Source organism: Crocodylus porosus, unplaced genomic scaffold (genome assembly GCF_001723895.1).
Source record: "Crocodylus porosus isolate Cpor-Errol unplaced genomic scaffold, CroPor_comp1, whole genome shotgun sequence".
Lineage (NCBI taxonomy): Eukaryota > Metazoa > Chordata > Crocodylia > Crocodylidae > Crocodylus > Crocodylus porosus.
In genome coordinates this window covers 108,182,502-108,197,805 of record NW_017728931.1, presented here as the reverse complement: position 1 = coordinate 108,197,805, position 15,304 = coordinate 108,182,502, and the positions used below count along the sequence as shown (strand labels likewise).

General features: G+C 42.8%; 1 long non-coding RNA gene across 1 annotated transcript in view; it reads right to left on the bottom strand.

Annotated features, from left to right (window-relative positions):
- The window catches only part of LOC109315662, a 109,034-nt gene extending 93,815 nt beyond the window's left edge, over positions 1 to 15,219 (bottom strand). Inside the window, exon 1 of the long non-coding RNA XR_002102572.1 lies at positions 14,802 to 15,219. This is a non-coding gene — a long non-coding RNA (uncharacterized LOC109315662). The remainder of the gene's footprint in view (positions 1 to 14,801) is intronic.
- Positions 15,220 to 15,304: the final 85 nt, after the last annotated feature.

The following is a 15,304-nucleotide window of genomic DNA, read 5'->3' as shown; positions in this document are numbered from 1 at the left end:
GGGCATGGTGGAGGGAAGAGAAGAATCACACATACACAAAACAGAACCACTCTATGAACATTTAAAGTTTTCATATTTTCCCTAAAGCTCTGTAAGACTGTTAAAAAAAAAAAAAAAAAATCTGTGGAGTCGTTCTATATATTAAAATGCTGCGTCAGTATAGCAATTTAATTTGTGCACTTCTACTCAGTTTTTTTAATGAGTTAACAAACATCCTAAAATTTGGTCTCCTTGTAATATGAGAGAAGGTGCAAGACTGATTTCCTAGCTGCTCTGTTTACTTTGCATACCCTGTGGAAAGAGGTTGGCAAGAAAGAGCCAGTGGTTGTTTACTTTGAAATTATCACCCCATTTACAAGATCTAAAAGCAAAGTCTTACAAAATGAGGTAAGAGGAAAAAAGAAATTACTATATGCATGGTTAGCAGTGTATTATTAGCGTGACTAACTGCCAGGCATAGCGCTAACTACAGTTAATCATCATTCATCAGTCAAAAGAGAGAACCTATGGGTGGTGAAGACTGGTTTACTTCCTAGCTCCCTCTTCAGGTGCATAACTATTCCACACTTCCTGTTTCAGTGAGTATTCAGGGAGACCAGAAGTGCTAGCAGGGTCCTTGTGGATTTAAAATCTCGCCAGAAACTTAATTTTCATCCTTACCTCCATGTAAAGGAGGAAAAAGAAATCTGCAAGGCATTGTTGAATCCTTATTCCATTGGTAAAGTGAATATTGCAGCAATTCTTTACTTCTTTTACAAATAAATACATTGTAATTATTTGTAAATTTGCACTTTTCACATTCAGATATCAATATCTTTACAGAAGGTAGTAATGAGAAAGCAGACACAAAAGAAACTTGCTCAAAGTCAACCAAAGTTATGAATGAAATCCAGATCCTCCTCAGTGATGCTCTCAGAACCCTATCTTTCAGGTACACCACTCATGGAGCAGGTAACCCTGCTTCCAACTGCTTTCAGACATAATGACTTACTAATGCCACTATGCCACCTGAGCGATGGGCAGCTAGCATGGTATGGCACAACACTCCCATGATTTCAGAAAAAGCCAGACGCAGACAAGCAAATGTAACTATAATTAGAAATGGATTTTTCTTAAATCATAAATATGGGGGAGGAGCAGAATGAGAAGCAATATGGAAGCACTTGGCTTTCCCTAGTAAATAGCTTACTAAGGCTACTTAGGAAAAAAAGAGATAAGTTGAGCACAAGGAACATTTCACCCTATCAATTCTCACTGCTGGCTGATTTGCACAATTTCTGACTTCCAAGATTTCTAAACACAATTCTGGTAGTCAGGCTCTCATTCAAAGTAGATTAATTATCCCATTGCTTGGGAATAAAAGTTGGCTGCCTTTTCAAATTTCTCCTGCTGCAACAGCAAATGCCATCCAGAGTTCCGAGCCTGTTTACATTTCAGAAGTGTACTTATTTATTTACAGGCCTCCGGATTGAAATGAAAAGATAATGACTAATTGCTACAACTGGGAAAAGTAAATTGGAGAGTCCTCACCAAGTACACCTGTACACGATAATTTGAACAGTGGCATAAGCAACGCAGATTGCAAAATTGTAATTAACAAGTGTAAGTGTTATTGTGCAACTGAGATACTATGTTTTGATAACCAGATTACCTTGGAGATGATTCACATTCACAAGTTATTAAATATCTTATTACACCACAGTTCGAAATATGCATAGAAATTACTGTCAAACAACGCGTAGTCCAGTGGAATTACAAAACTTGAGATGTTCCACATACTTTATATAAAAAGATTGTTTAATATGCCCAGAACACAAACACCAGGTCACCATGTCTGCTGATAGTGTAGCAAACCAGTAACTCCTAGGTTTAAGGACCTCCTCTGGCTGTACCTTGTAGTTGCAAAAGTCAGGAAGGCAAGAGGTACAACTCACCTAAATAGGTTTCAGTTCACTTAAATAAAAGTACTCTCCCCTCTACTGCAAGTCAACTTTTCTATGCAGAGAAGAGGAGAACCTTCAAGGAATCACTTCCCTCCCACAAGAAGGATAAAGAAAATGCATAGGGCAGGGGTGGCCAACCTGGGGCTCCAGAGTCACATGCAGCTCTTCAGAAATTAATATGCATCTCCCTGAATCTTTACACAGTCACACAGTGACCATTTGGAAGCTGATCACCATGTGCTTGTGCAAAGATTCAAGGAGATGCATATTAACTTCTGAAGAGCCGCAGGTTGGCCACCCCTGACATAGGGCTTCCAGCTGTAAAGATGCCTCTTGCTGCATAGTAATTATTCTTTCAAAGTTAGAGAAAGGGGTCCAAGTCAACAAGCAACAGTCTTGAACTCCCATCTCAGATAAGATGCTGGACCCAGAGACTGAAACCGCTTGGTATTACAAGTATGGATATTTGTCTTGGAGCTGGCACTTGAGATGACCTTGGGCAGACTTTAGTTTATTTTCAGCAGTACAGGAAGATAATAAGATCATTGATTTAAGATGTTATTCAATTAATAAATGAACGAAAAGGATAGGAGTATAATTAATGCCAGTCATCATGATCTGAAGGAAAGCAGCACAAACAAACCCAATACCATTTTTAAAGAGATTTCAAGCTTGGTGGATAAGATAATGAATAGATGTGATGCATCTAGTCTCTGAAAATGTTACACGTGAATAACTAGTTTGCGGGATATAGGCTGTAGCCATGTTGGTCTGCAGGCAAGAGTAATCGGAATTCTTGGAGAGATGATAGCTTTTATTAGACCAAGTAGATAGTTACTTCTGGGTCCACTGTGGAGCGCGCAGGGAACACCCCCCCACCTCGGCAGCTACTGCCTCCTGGTTCTGCGGGGGTACCCAGGGTCCCATCACGGCTGATCGCTGAGCTCACGGGGGGGTCCCCATGCTCTTGTGGGACACTGCATCCACCCCACCATCTCAGTGTTCGTGAGCTGCTTCTGGTGCCTGGAGGGATGTAGAAGAAACATTTAAAGCTGTGTCTCTAAATCAGCATAGAATCTTCAGATTTGGATTCCACTGAATCAAAAAATTGGGACAGTAATCCTAATCAACAAATCAAATCACTGTCCCCCGAATTGGGTCAAATCCAAAATCAAATATAGCCCGCTTCGCACACCCCTACTACATACTCATATCCTACTGGTTTGGCCTACTGCCTTTTTAAGCTCCATCTACTTATTTCTCCTGAGGATTTCTCAGAGCAAAATGCTTCAAGGTACGGCCCTTCAGGTTACATGCATGTCCAGTGGGCACAATCTTTATCGGCTTGGAGATCAGGAACCAGTCTCTTTTGATGTGAGGGTGCACCTGGGCCTGCAGACAGGCTCCTGAAGGGCAATCAGAAGGTCAGCTAAGTGCAGTACAGATTACTGGGTCATCAGGTCAGGGTTGGAAGCAGTGGAACAGATATCCAAAAGATGCAGTATGGGGTGCAAGCTGAGCTCAGAAACGAGGAGAATCAGAGAGCCAGTATAAAGTTCCAGGGAAGATCCAAATGCAGGGTCAGGGAAAGTCAAAGCTGAGGCAGGAGCCAGGAAAACCAGAGACAGCTGTGAACATGAGGCTTGCCAGAGCAGACTGAGTCTGTTGTCAAGGCATGCCTGCAGCCTGAGGCTGCTGATGTATTTAACAGGACTGAGTGGCACTCTCAGCAGCCAATCAAGTCACAGAGAACTGGGGCAGTCGCATTAGCTTGGGATCAAGGTCAGTGTGGAAGCTCAAGAGCTCAGCCTGGTTGGGCCTGACTGGCCAGGGACCCTGACAACTACAGTGTTTTTGCTGGTAGACTAAGGCAATTTGCACTTACTGTTTTTTGTGATTTCCCTTAGAATATGTAATGCCAGAGCCCTCATGAGCTAGCTGAGATGGGGAGTTGGGGAGGGGAATGATGTAAGAGGGTCTGTTCCAGGAACTATGGAATTTGTCCCTTGAGAAATCATGAAAGCAGAGTTGTGGAGAGAGAATCTCCTGCAGCATTCTTAGGCCAGGGACACATGCATGAAGAGGCAAAACTTGAAGCATTACTAACAGCAAATTGCACCATGACAGCTGCAATCAATTAAGCCAACTGTGCCACTAAAACTCAGAGAAACAAGCAGACTGGGCACTGAAATGCAGGAACTAGACGAGCAAAAAAAAGGGAGTACTCTGGTAGCAGCCAGGAGAAAATGCACACCCCACTAGGGTTGGAGTTACATTAGGTTTAGGTGCTGTCATATGTTCTTTGCTTTTTTAAAAATTGGGACAGCTCAACTACCCCAAGGGTTGAATGTTAACCCACTCACGAGTCCAGGGCTTTAGAGTACTGAAATGGAACATGCCTCTCCAAAAGGACACAAATAGATGTGACAAAACACCTTTGTCACAGAGATCAAGCTGCATACCCGGGCATTTCATATTCCTGCAAAGCACTCTATAAAAGGATTAAAATTTCAGACAAACTACTGACATAACCTTTCCACGACAGTGACTGCCCCATGTGGGATAGAGAAAGAATCTTCTGAGCTCATCATCTACAGAAAGGTTGGGCAAAATACAGCCTGAGGACTGGATTCAGCACACCAGGCCATTCTATCCAGCCTGCGGGGCCCCTAAAACATTTAGAAAATTAATATTCACCTGCCTTGGGCTGCCTGTCATGTGGCCCTCGATGGCTTGCCAAAACTCTCAGCAAGCAGCCCTCTGCCCAAAATAATTGCCTGGCCCTGATGTACAGGAATGTGAGATCCTGAGTGTGGCCAGTTCCATTAGTCTTAGATTTGTACCCAATTCTTGTTAAGTTAGGGTGTTCAATGAGCAACGTACATTTGGTTTTCAGCTTACACATTTTGGTGCACCTCTCCTAAAGATTCTTATTGAGGTGCAGGTCAACTAATAAATTACAACCTCTTTCCCTACCATCAGTTCCTTGCTGTTCTGCCCCCATGGTTCCAGGAATGCTTGTTGTCTCCACTATGCATACCACAAGAAAAAGAAAAAAAAATCACAGCACAGAGCTGAGTAATAGAATACTATGCCACATGAATTTCTGCCCAGAATACTGAGCATAGTTCAAACAAAGGCAGATCTGCATGGTAAAATGATTAACAAGCAAAGTACCTTTGCTATGTGAGCTCACTTCAGTTTGAAATAGTTAAATCACAGCAAGTACAGCAAATTAGAATGAATGCAACATCCACTTCTAGACCTGACCTTAGACTTTTCCAGGGCATTTGACTTTGTACTACATGACATTCTGATTGCATAGTGCCAATTTTTTAATATCATTTGAATTAAGGATTGGCTAACTGACAGCAGATGTCAGTGAGAAATGCAGTCATTAAATGACATTGTTTCTAGTGCCAAAGGGATAATTACTAGGCTAAGTATTATTCAACATTTTTTAAATCAATGATCTGAATGGAAATTAAAAAAAAAAAAATCATTTGATAAAATGTGTGGGTCACACAGATTGGTAGGATGGTAAACAACAAATGATAGGGCAGTTACACAGAGATCTGGATCACTTAGGAAGCTGGACACATTCAAGCAGAATGCATTTTAATACATCCAAATGCAAAGTTATATATCTAGGAACAAGGAATGAAGAACATACCTATACAATAGTGGACTGTATTGTGAAAACCAGCAATTGTTAAAAGAACCTAAGGGTCACAGTACTCAACAATTCAGCATGAATCCTCATGTTGCTGTTGCTAGAAGAGCTAACACAATCCTTAAAAGTATAAACAAGAGAGAAACAAACAGAAATATAGATATAATTTACTTCTGGATATGGCTCTCATTAGACAGATACTGGAACAGGGTTCTAGAATCCATGTTTTTTAAAGGATGTAGAAAAAAAATTGGAAAGAATGATACAGCAATGAATCAGGAACTGAAGAACATGCTTTACACTGAAAAAATTAAATTTTTACAGACTGAACTCATTAAAAAGAAGGATTAAGAAGCAATTTGATTACCTTCAGTTTTGGGGGGAGGGGAAGGGGGAAATTCTGTATACAATAAGGTTCTTTTAAAGAAGTGAGCATGTTCCATTGGTTGATCAAACTACCAAAGGAAGCGATACATTTTCCATCTCCGTGGTCTTCCATCCAGCTTTCTAGAAGATGTGTTTTAGTCAGACAAGTTGGTTGATATAATAAAGGGAAAGTTAAGTGAAGTAGCTTGTTATGGAAGGTCAGCCAACACAGTCTAACACTGCTTTCAGAATTAAAGTCAATGAATACAAGTCTGTGAATAACTTTAATGGAGTCACTCTGCATTTTCAACTGCTGTTACAAGAAGTACAGGTTTCCCCCATTTTATGCTGTAAACGCCTTCCTGGAAAACAGCACATAACTCAAACTTGCATAAAGGGAACCCACTTCACAATAAATACAGATACATTCTAAGACCTCAACCACGCTGACCCCCAGACCCATTACAAGACAACTTTGGTACTCACCAACAGTAGACAGTACACACAAGCACAGGGCACCATCATAATGGGGATGGCAACTTCAGAACCAAGTCTTGCAGACACCGAGCAAGAAGCACAGATCCACACAGGAGAGTATATTTTGGTGTGTCACTCCCAAAATGCACTGCACAAAGCAGCTGACTGCAGGCTTCCACCACACTGATTGCATAAGAGTGAATTTACCTCGCATATAATGAATTTTGATATTAAAAAAGATTATCACATAAGAGTGAATTTGCACATACAGAACCCACATAAAGTGAGGGAAACCTGAAGAATGCAGACTGATACACAATGAACCATGCTTTAAGACCTTTCCACTACTGAATGCCAAGTGAATAGACCATACCCAGTATTATTCATCACAGAATTCTTATTTTCTCCCAGGTCCTGACAAGTCATTAAAATCACAAACAGGGAAAGCTACATGAAATCTAGATATGCATCACCACACTTGGAGAGAGAGAGAGAACACACTGCTGAGGAATGACCTTCACAAAACTTTTGCAATCTATCCACATAAGGAATTTTTGCAGGGGGAAGCACCTTTAAAGTGCAAAACAAACAAACACCCTGCTCAAACACCCTAGGGTCAATAGGGACCAACCTTTTGGGCAGGTGTGATGTCAATTAAGCCCTGTGCCCTCCCTGAATGCCACTCCAAATCCCTTCCCCTGCCTGATCTGCTGTTCTGCTTTCTTCTCCCAGCACTGTCTGCCTCCTCCCTGATCTAAAACATGCCCCCCCCCCCCCACACACACACACAGGTTGCTTGTGCCACTGGTGACACTCATGCTGCAGGTTGGCCACTCTGGACTTAGACCTTTAGTTTGTATGGGGTGAAAAAAGAAAAGAAGAAGAAAAAACTTAAGAGGTATCCTTTCAAATTTCTTTTCTGGCTTTTTAAATGACACCTTTGAGAATGATGTACCTACGCTGTGATTACACCAGGAGTTTACACTGCCTGTTAGTTAATTTATGAGGGGAAACAAGTTCAGCTGCTGATGTGAACTAAAAATGCATATTAAGAAGTTTTTCAAAGCTCTTTCTTTTACTCACTACTCCCACAGGACTGGGAAATAGAAGGGGTAAAACCTATTGTATTAAAAGCAATAGGCCAAGTAGTAAGTCTCTACCCACTCAAGTTCATTCAGCCACTACAATATATTAGTCGTGTCAGACGAGATTTAACATATGTTGTGGAAACACATTAAGAATGACAAATTAACATTCCTTTGAAGTATTTAAGGAACAAAGCATATACACTGGATTTTCAGCTTTGGCAAATATACCTAGGCTCAAGCAGCCACAACAAATAACCTAAAGAAAAAGGTCCTAGCTGTTTTGTGGTCCAAACTAAGAGACAAAATATCTTAAAAAGAAAAAAAAATGCTTAATTCACAGAGGTCATCTTGATGAGGAACTAATGGCTAATATTTACCAAATATGTCTATGTCAGTAACACTTATCCTCATACTTATGACTAAGAAAAAAGTGGCATGTGTTGTATTTCTGGACTTAGGCTTTGGGGACCTCATCAAGCAAGAGGTCTTTTTGTTTTTGTACAGTCAGGTATTTTCCATTTTTGTCCTAGGAAGTCATGATTTGTGTTCTGTTTTGCCAAAAGGACCAAATTATTAGTCTTTATGAACATATCAAGGATCTTCAGGATTATCAGATCTTCATACCATGTATTCCTCACAGAAATCAGGACCAACTTAACCAAGTGTGTTTTAAAATTAACTCTATTTGATCAGGTGCAAGACAATGTATAGATACACATACTAAATCAGTTTTAAGATTGTTTATATTATTCATAGCTAAAATGGAAAAAACTTAAGAGTACTTTATAGGTACTGACAGACATGAAAAAAACAAAAAAAACCCAACAACAACCAGTGCTTTATCAGAAGCAGCAGAGTACTAGTTTGACTTGGCTCCCCAGCATCTGTATAGATCAGGCACTTTGGAGAGGCTTTTTGGCATTTTTATTTAGAGCTGATTCAATCAGCTGTTAGATAAAAGCACCAAAAAGCTCCACTGAAGTGCATGATCTATACAAACATTGGGTGAGCTGAGTCAAACTAACATGATGCCTCTCTGAGCACGTGCTAGGATCAGCACAGGGACATGCTGAGCTGAAAGTAAAATGCTGTTTGTTTGTTTGTTTCACGTCTGTAAGCAGCCTGTCTTGTTATGAGCTCTGAAGGAACCTATCCATCCAGAGGCTTGGCAAAGGTGTCATTAGCCTCAAGTATTGGCATCTAAAATGTTCCTAGAAATGAAATTTATTTACTATGTTTAATAGTATGGGAAAATTTCAGATTAAGCATTCATAATTTAACCCTGAGATCAAAGAGTGATAACACTCAGGCACCAGCTATCATGGTCATGTTTTAAATGATTAGTTCACTGGAAACTATCAAAATGCATTTTATTGTTCGATAGTGACCATAACACAGGGGTGCCAATTACAAAGGGAAGAATGAGGGGATTAACAACAAGATTTTAATTATAAACACAGATCTTTTAAGCTAGCACATTTTGACCCCATATATGTGGAAAGAGTAGTTCCAATTCATTTCTAATACTGACAAGTTGATTCAGCTGAGGGGATGTGTGCCCAGCATGAACCCAGACAGACAGAAAATTGGAGGCTAAACACATCAGTGAAGCAACACAGGAACAGACTTGGAATGCACTGGAGGGACTATGCCAGCCATCTGTGCTACCAGAGACCTTGGAATTCCACAAACCAAGATACATTACGGAGATATTCATCACACGGATCTGACACCAACTCTGGCTTTGCAGAAACTGCAATTTCACAACAGAAATGTACTGATATCAGTAATATTAAAACTCAACACCACATACATAAAAGTCCAATTTGGTTCCTAGCTGCATCAGTGTGCATCTAATTAAAGATATGCTAGCTATGAAAAACCTGGACTTCAGTTTCTGAAATTAAACTTTTGATGTCAATACAGGCATCCCTCAGCAATATATGGATACAAATACTTCTTTCCATCCATCCACCTTTTTTAAAGGAGGTTTATTACAGAGACAGAAGATACAGAAAAATGAAAGGAAGCTCATAAAATGTGTTTGTTTCCAGCTTAACAAGTCTGTGAGGGGGGAAGTGTGGGGTAGGGAGCACATTTTATAAGTTAACAAGTCAGTAAGCAATTGCCATTTGGAAGTCACAAACATACAGGATGCCAAGGTCGTCTAGTCCAATCCAGTACTCTGAGGCAGGATCAACTATACCTACACCATCCCCAAAACACTTTTGTCTGACTAATTCCACAACCTTTCCCAGTGTTTAACTACCCTTACAGTTAGAAAAGTTCTCTCTACACCTTAAAAACAAACAACCTATAGTTCAAGATGACTGCTCTTCAATCATTGTTTCCACTTGCCAATGTGAGCTTTAATAGAATAAGCATTACAAGCTTAGACCCCTTACTATCCAAATGTTAGATTTAAAAAATTTACCTACATATTCTCCAAAATTACTTGTTCAGTTGACCTCACTGATTTTAACAATGTTTTAATGAGCTAGTGTCAAGTCCAAATTGACCTAATATTTACTTACGGTATAAATAAATCCCCTGGAGTTCATGGATGGTATGAGAGCAGGGGGTCTCAATAGCAGATCTGTCACAGATCCCTTTGAGGTTAAGACAGAAGTTAAGCAAGGCTGCATCATTGCTCCGATGCTCTTCTCAATATTCCTTACCACAATGCTACATCTGACCACAAACAACCTTCCAATTGGAGTGGAGCTAAACTACAGAATGGACAGCAAGCTGTTCAACCTCAGTCAACTCTGAGCCAAAACCAAGACCACCCCAACCTCAAGTAATTGAGTTCCTGCACACTGATGATGCTGTAGTTTGCGCTCACCTGGAAACAGATCTTCAGGCAATCATTAATGTCTTACCAAGTCATACAACTAAATGGGACAGACACTTAATATTCAGAAGACAAAGGTCCTCCATTAACAAGCTCTTAGCAAGCAGTACCCAGCCCTGGTAGTTCAGTTATGGTGAGACTCTGGAGAGCACTGAGTATTTCGTGTACCTCGGAAGCCATCTCAAACAAAATGCTGACATCGACGAAGAAATACAACATTGCCTCAAAGGTGCAAGTGCAGCCTTCAGATGCCTGAGGAAACAAGTGTTTGAAGGTTGCAACATCAGATCCAAAACCAAGCTCATGGTTCATCAAGCAGTCGTAATCCCCACTCTACTGTACAGAGCTGGAGACATGGACAACATACAGGAGATACCTCAAGTCCCCGGAGAAGTACCATCAACACTGCCAGTGGAAGCTTCTTCAAATCCAGTGGGTAGACAGATGCACTAACATTACCATCCTCTTGCATGCAAACACCATGAGCACAGAAGTGATGATCTGACATCCACTTGGCTGGGCTGACCACTTCATCTAGATGTCTGACTCCATTCTCCTGAAGCAAGTTTTATTTTCCCAGGTCAGTCAAGGCAGGCATTCAATAGGAGAGCAGAGAATATCCTTGAAGCGCTTTCTCAAGGCCAACTTGAAAAAAATGTAACTTCAATATCAGCTTGTGGGAGACAATCAGCCAGGACGCCCCCAAAGGAGGAAAAGTCTGCTGCAAGGATCTCAGTTCTTTGACAACAGGAGACAGAAAAACAAGAGCAGCAGAAACAGCATGTCCTAGCCTAAACCAAGAACCCAGAGCCACACACCCCACATGTGCCCAAGCTGCAACAGCCTGTCAATCCCAGATGAGCCTCGTTAGCCCTCTTTGGACCGACAGATGAGACAATCATGAAAGACAATCATCCTTGACTGTAAGGGATTGCCGATGATGATAAAATAAACCCCTACAATTCTTAATTATACCAAATATATTTTCATTTTTCAATATTCCAAGGAAAATAGTCTTAATATGATTTTACTTGAAGTACTTGAAAGTCAAACCTTACAACTCTGTAGTGGTACATTAGAGAACCTGCAGAACCAGCTTAGCAAACAAAGCAAAACTAACAAGTCCAAATTTGGTACAAAAGAAAGAAAGCATTACAAATACTAGTTCTACTTTTTTTTCCTCTCTCTTTTTTTTTTTTTTTAGAAGATTTAAAGCTAAAATACTAAAGAACCTGATGCACTTGCTTAATTTTTTACTCAATATCAGAACCTAAAAGATTGCTGTTCTTATTTTAAGCATGCTTAAATCAACTGTGCATTGGAATCATAATTTCAGTTTTCCATTAGAGTTGAAGCTTTGTGCAACAGAAAAAGCCAACTTATTTCAGTGAATATTCATTACCTGTCTATAGAACTGCCCGCTTGGAGAAGAGAAACGGGAAAATGAAAAAGAGTCACAGAATCATAGCAATTAGTTTACTATTAGTTAATGTGGCCATTAAATGTTTATTGGCAATCTTTGAACGTTATCTATTGAGAATTCAATATTTAAAATACCTACTCTCATTACTTCAAGCTATTAACATTTAAAAATGCCTTCAAAATGCTAAAGTGAAACTGTATTTATTCAATCTAAAAACATCTTAAGTGGTTAGAATTATTTCAACCAGCCACAAATCCTGTACCCACCCCTTTAAAAAAAAAAATGCTTGAAGTTTCAACAGAATAACCCAAAGTCACTGACTGTAAAAAACAAAAAACAACCAAATTCTTGAAGAATAACAGTAATTCAACTGAATGTGCATAAGCTTCCTGAAGAAGCAATCATTTTTACAGACAATTTGCCACACATTCTGATGTCAAAGGTAAGATCCACTAAAGCCAAACCACTTCCTTATTTAACATCTTTCTGAGCTAGTCCTTGCTTTGGCTTTCTAGAAAATCAGAAGCGTTGCTTACCTGCTAACTCCCAGTATGCTTTTATTAATTTAAATTCTTAAAACAAAGAGCTATTCATTTCTGTTTCCTAACTTCTTGAAATACATAAATTGATCCAAAATAGCAAGCAAGTAGTAGCATTTACACTCTCCACTGTAGAAAAAACCTACAGCATACACTGCAGCAACATGCAGATACTGCCTACTACCATGAACCACTATTTATTAGGAAAACTGGTTGGAACAAGTCTACATTATGGTGCTTGAGTCCTTAGTACAGTTATGTAGCTTTCTTCAGGTCGTACCGGGAGGACATATCTGTTTGTTCTGAATACGTTATCAGAAGTACCTAAAGATTTGCATGAATTCTTTTTTACTAAAACACCAGTGACAGTATGTGAACCTGAAGCAGCTCTTACTTACAGACTGACTGGCATCACACAAGATAGCTATGTAGAAAGCTCCAGCTTTTAGAACTACCCATCAAAACTTAGCAAGCAATGCTCTCCCTTCAGTTTAATACGCTTTCCATCTGCTTTTCTAAAAAAACACCACACTGATCAGTACTTCATACCAAATCAAATTAAGATGCCACACAGCCTTTCAGAGCCCTCAACACCAAAAAGGGAAGAGTTCAAGGCAAGCCAGCAAAGGACTAGATTTCCTCTGTCAGCTTAGTTTGGGCTTGCGGTTGCAGCCATGCTCTCTGCTGTCTCGGTTCCATTCTCGCAGGCGAGCACTCTGGATATTTACAAGAATCTGGCTCACTCACAATCCCGAAGGCACACAAAGCAAAGGAATGGCTCCACGTGCATATGTAATCACGCTCAAATCCTTGCCTCTCACATACATAATCACACTCGGTACCGCAAGTACATTGGTAATGAGTTACCCAAGCTACCTTAGCCAGACGCTGGTGCACAGCTCTCATCCCAGAGAACTGATGAGAGATTTCCATCCTGGAAGGGAAAGGAAGAGACCCCTCAGGACAACTTTGGCTTTGACAACCTTAGCATTTCCTCAAACTCTGGCTTTGACAACATTAGCATTTCATCAAGACTTGGGAGCAGCGTTTGAATTACACTCTGACTCTTGGGGGGGGGTGGGGGAAACAGGGGTGGCAGGCAGAAAAAGCCTTGCTTAGAAAGGCGTGGGGCAGGCCAGGGGCTCTTGTCTCTTATGGGGGCTCATCTCTTATGAGGGGCTCAGCCCCCCTGTATTTTGAAGCTGCTTGGGAGGAGCTGGCTGCTGACAGACTCCATGGCACCACAACTTCAACCAAGTGGCTGCCTGCTCTGAGGTAAAGTGTCTCACCCTTAAAGCAGAGAAGTGAGAGTGGAGGAAGGAAAAGGAGAGAAATCCTGGCCTATGACCTACCCTCCCCTGTGGAAAGACCTGCAACTTCTGTGGACAGGTCTGTGGCTCAATGATTGGACTCCTTAGTCACCTCAAGACCCATCAGTGAGCCGGGGCAGAGATCATCCTGGAAGGGCTGATTTCCTCAAAGGAACTGTAACAAGCACCCACAAGGAAGCAGCACTGGCTAGTAACCTACTTTACCATGTTAGGAGTGCCCACCGTCACCACATTCTCTACCTTGCTTTAAACCTGACGCACTAAGATAAATAGGTAACGTGTCTCAGGAACGCGTTACCTGTTAGATGATGGAGGCAATTGGGAACAGATTAACAAACCAAGTAGAAAGGGGAACCATCCCCTGAAAGGCAACATTTTGAGTTTCAAAAGCAAAACAAAATAAGACAAAGCAACCGGGCAAAACAAGACTCTTATTCACGCTGAGAAACAGGGCCAGGCAGTTCACAAGGGAGGAGCAGTAATTGCCACCAGATTTCAAAGCTGAAATAAACTCCAGCTCCTGTGGGGGAGTTAAGGGATATTTGCTCCCAACCATTAACCCAGAAAGTACTTGAATGATCCTTTCTGTCACTGGCTGCCCTGGAAGCCGACCCTGCTGCCAGCAGGCTAGTACGGGGAAAAGGGCACAGTCACTGCCATGCCGGGCCAGGCCCAGGGGGTGGGTGCTTCCAGAGCAAATACTTCTGTGAGTCACAACCCACACGCAGCCTCCAGTGAACACGAGTAACCCACAGGAGCTACAGGCAGAGCAGAGCTGCACACAAACTTTCCAGCTCCCTTTCCCAGAAGGGCCGCGCTCAGCCCAGAGCTCCCCCCGCCAAGGGTGAAGGGGACAGGTTTCCATCAGCCCGGGCCGGCCACGGCGCACCTCCCCGGCCACAGCTCCTCCGTGCCGGCTGCCCCCGGAGGGAAAGCTTCAGGCTTTCCCAGCGCCGCCCGGAATCGAGCCCGCTCCGGCCCCCGGGGAAACGGAGCCGGGGAGGGGGACGGGGACCCCCTGCCCCGGGGCCCGCAGCCGGAGCTCCACCTGTTGAAGGCAACGGGGATAATCCGCTGGGGGCGGCGGGGGGAGAAGCACAAACTTACCCAAGTTGGAGCCGCGCGAGCTAAGCCAGCTCCGCGCTCAGCCCCGCCGCGCCCCGCGCCCCCGCCTGCCCATGGTGCGGGCGGCGCCGCCGGCGGAGCGGTCGGGTCGGGTCGGGTCGGGTAGGAGCGCGGGCGGCTACAGCGGGCGCGGACGGGAAGGGAAGCGAGGGGAGGGGAGAAGCCTCCGCCACCGCCGAGGACCGCTCAGGTGCGGGGCGGGCAGCGGGGAGCCCCGCGGAGGCGCCGCGAGGAGGAGACACACCTGTAGGCGCTGCACATATCCGCCGCCAGCACAATGCGAGACAGGAAGCTGAAAAAACCAGCTCAGGGAGGGAGTGGGAGTGGGAGCGGGAGACTCCGGCTCGTCCCTCCCTCGCTCCCTCCCTCCTCCTCCTCTCCCCACCCCCTGCCCGGCTCGGCCTCGGCTCACGCGGGCTCCTCGGGGAAAGCGGGCGCGCTGAGGGGCGGGGCGGGAGAGCATCACCGCGCGCTCCGCCCCTCCC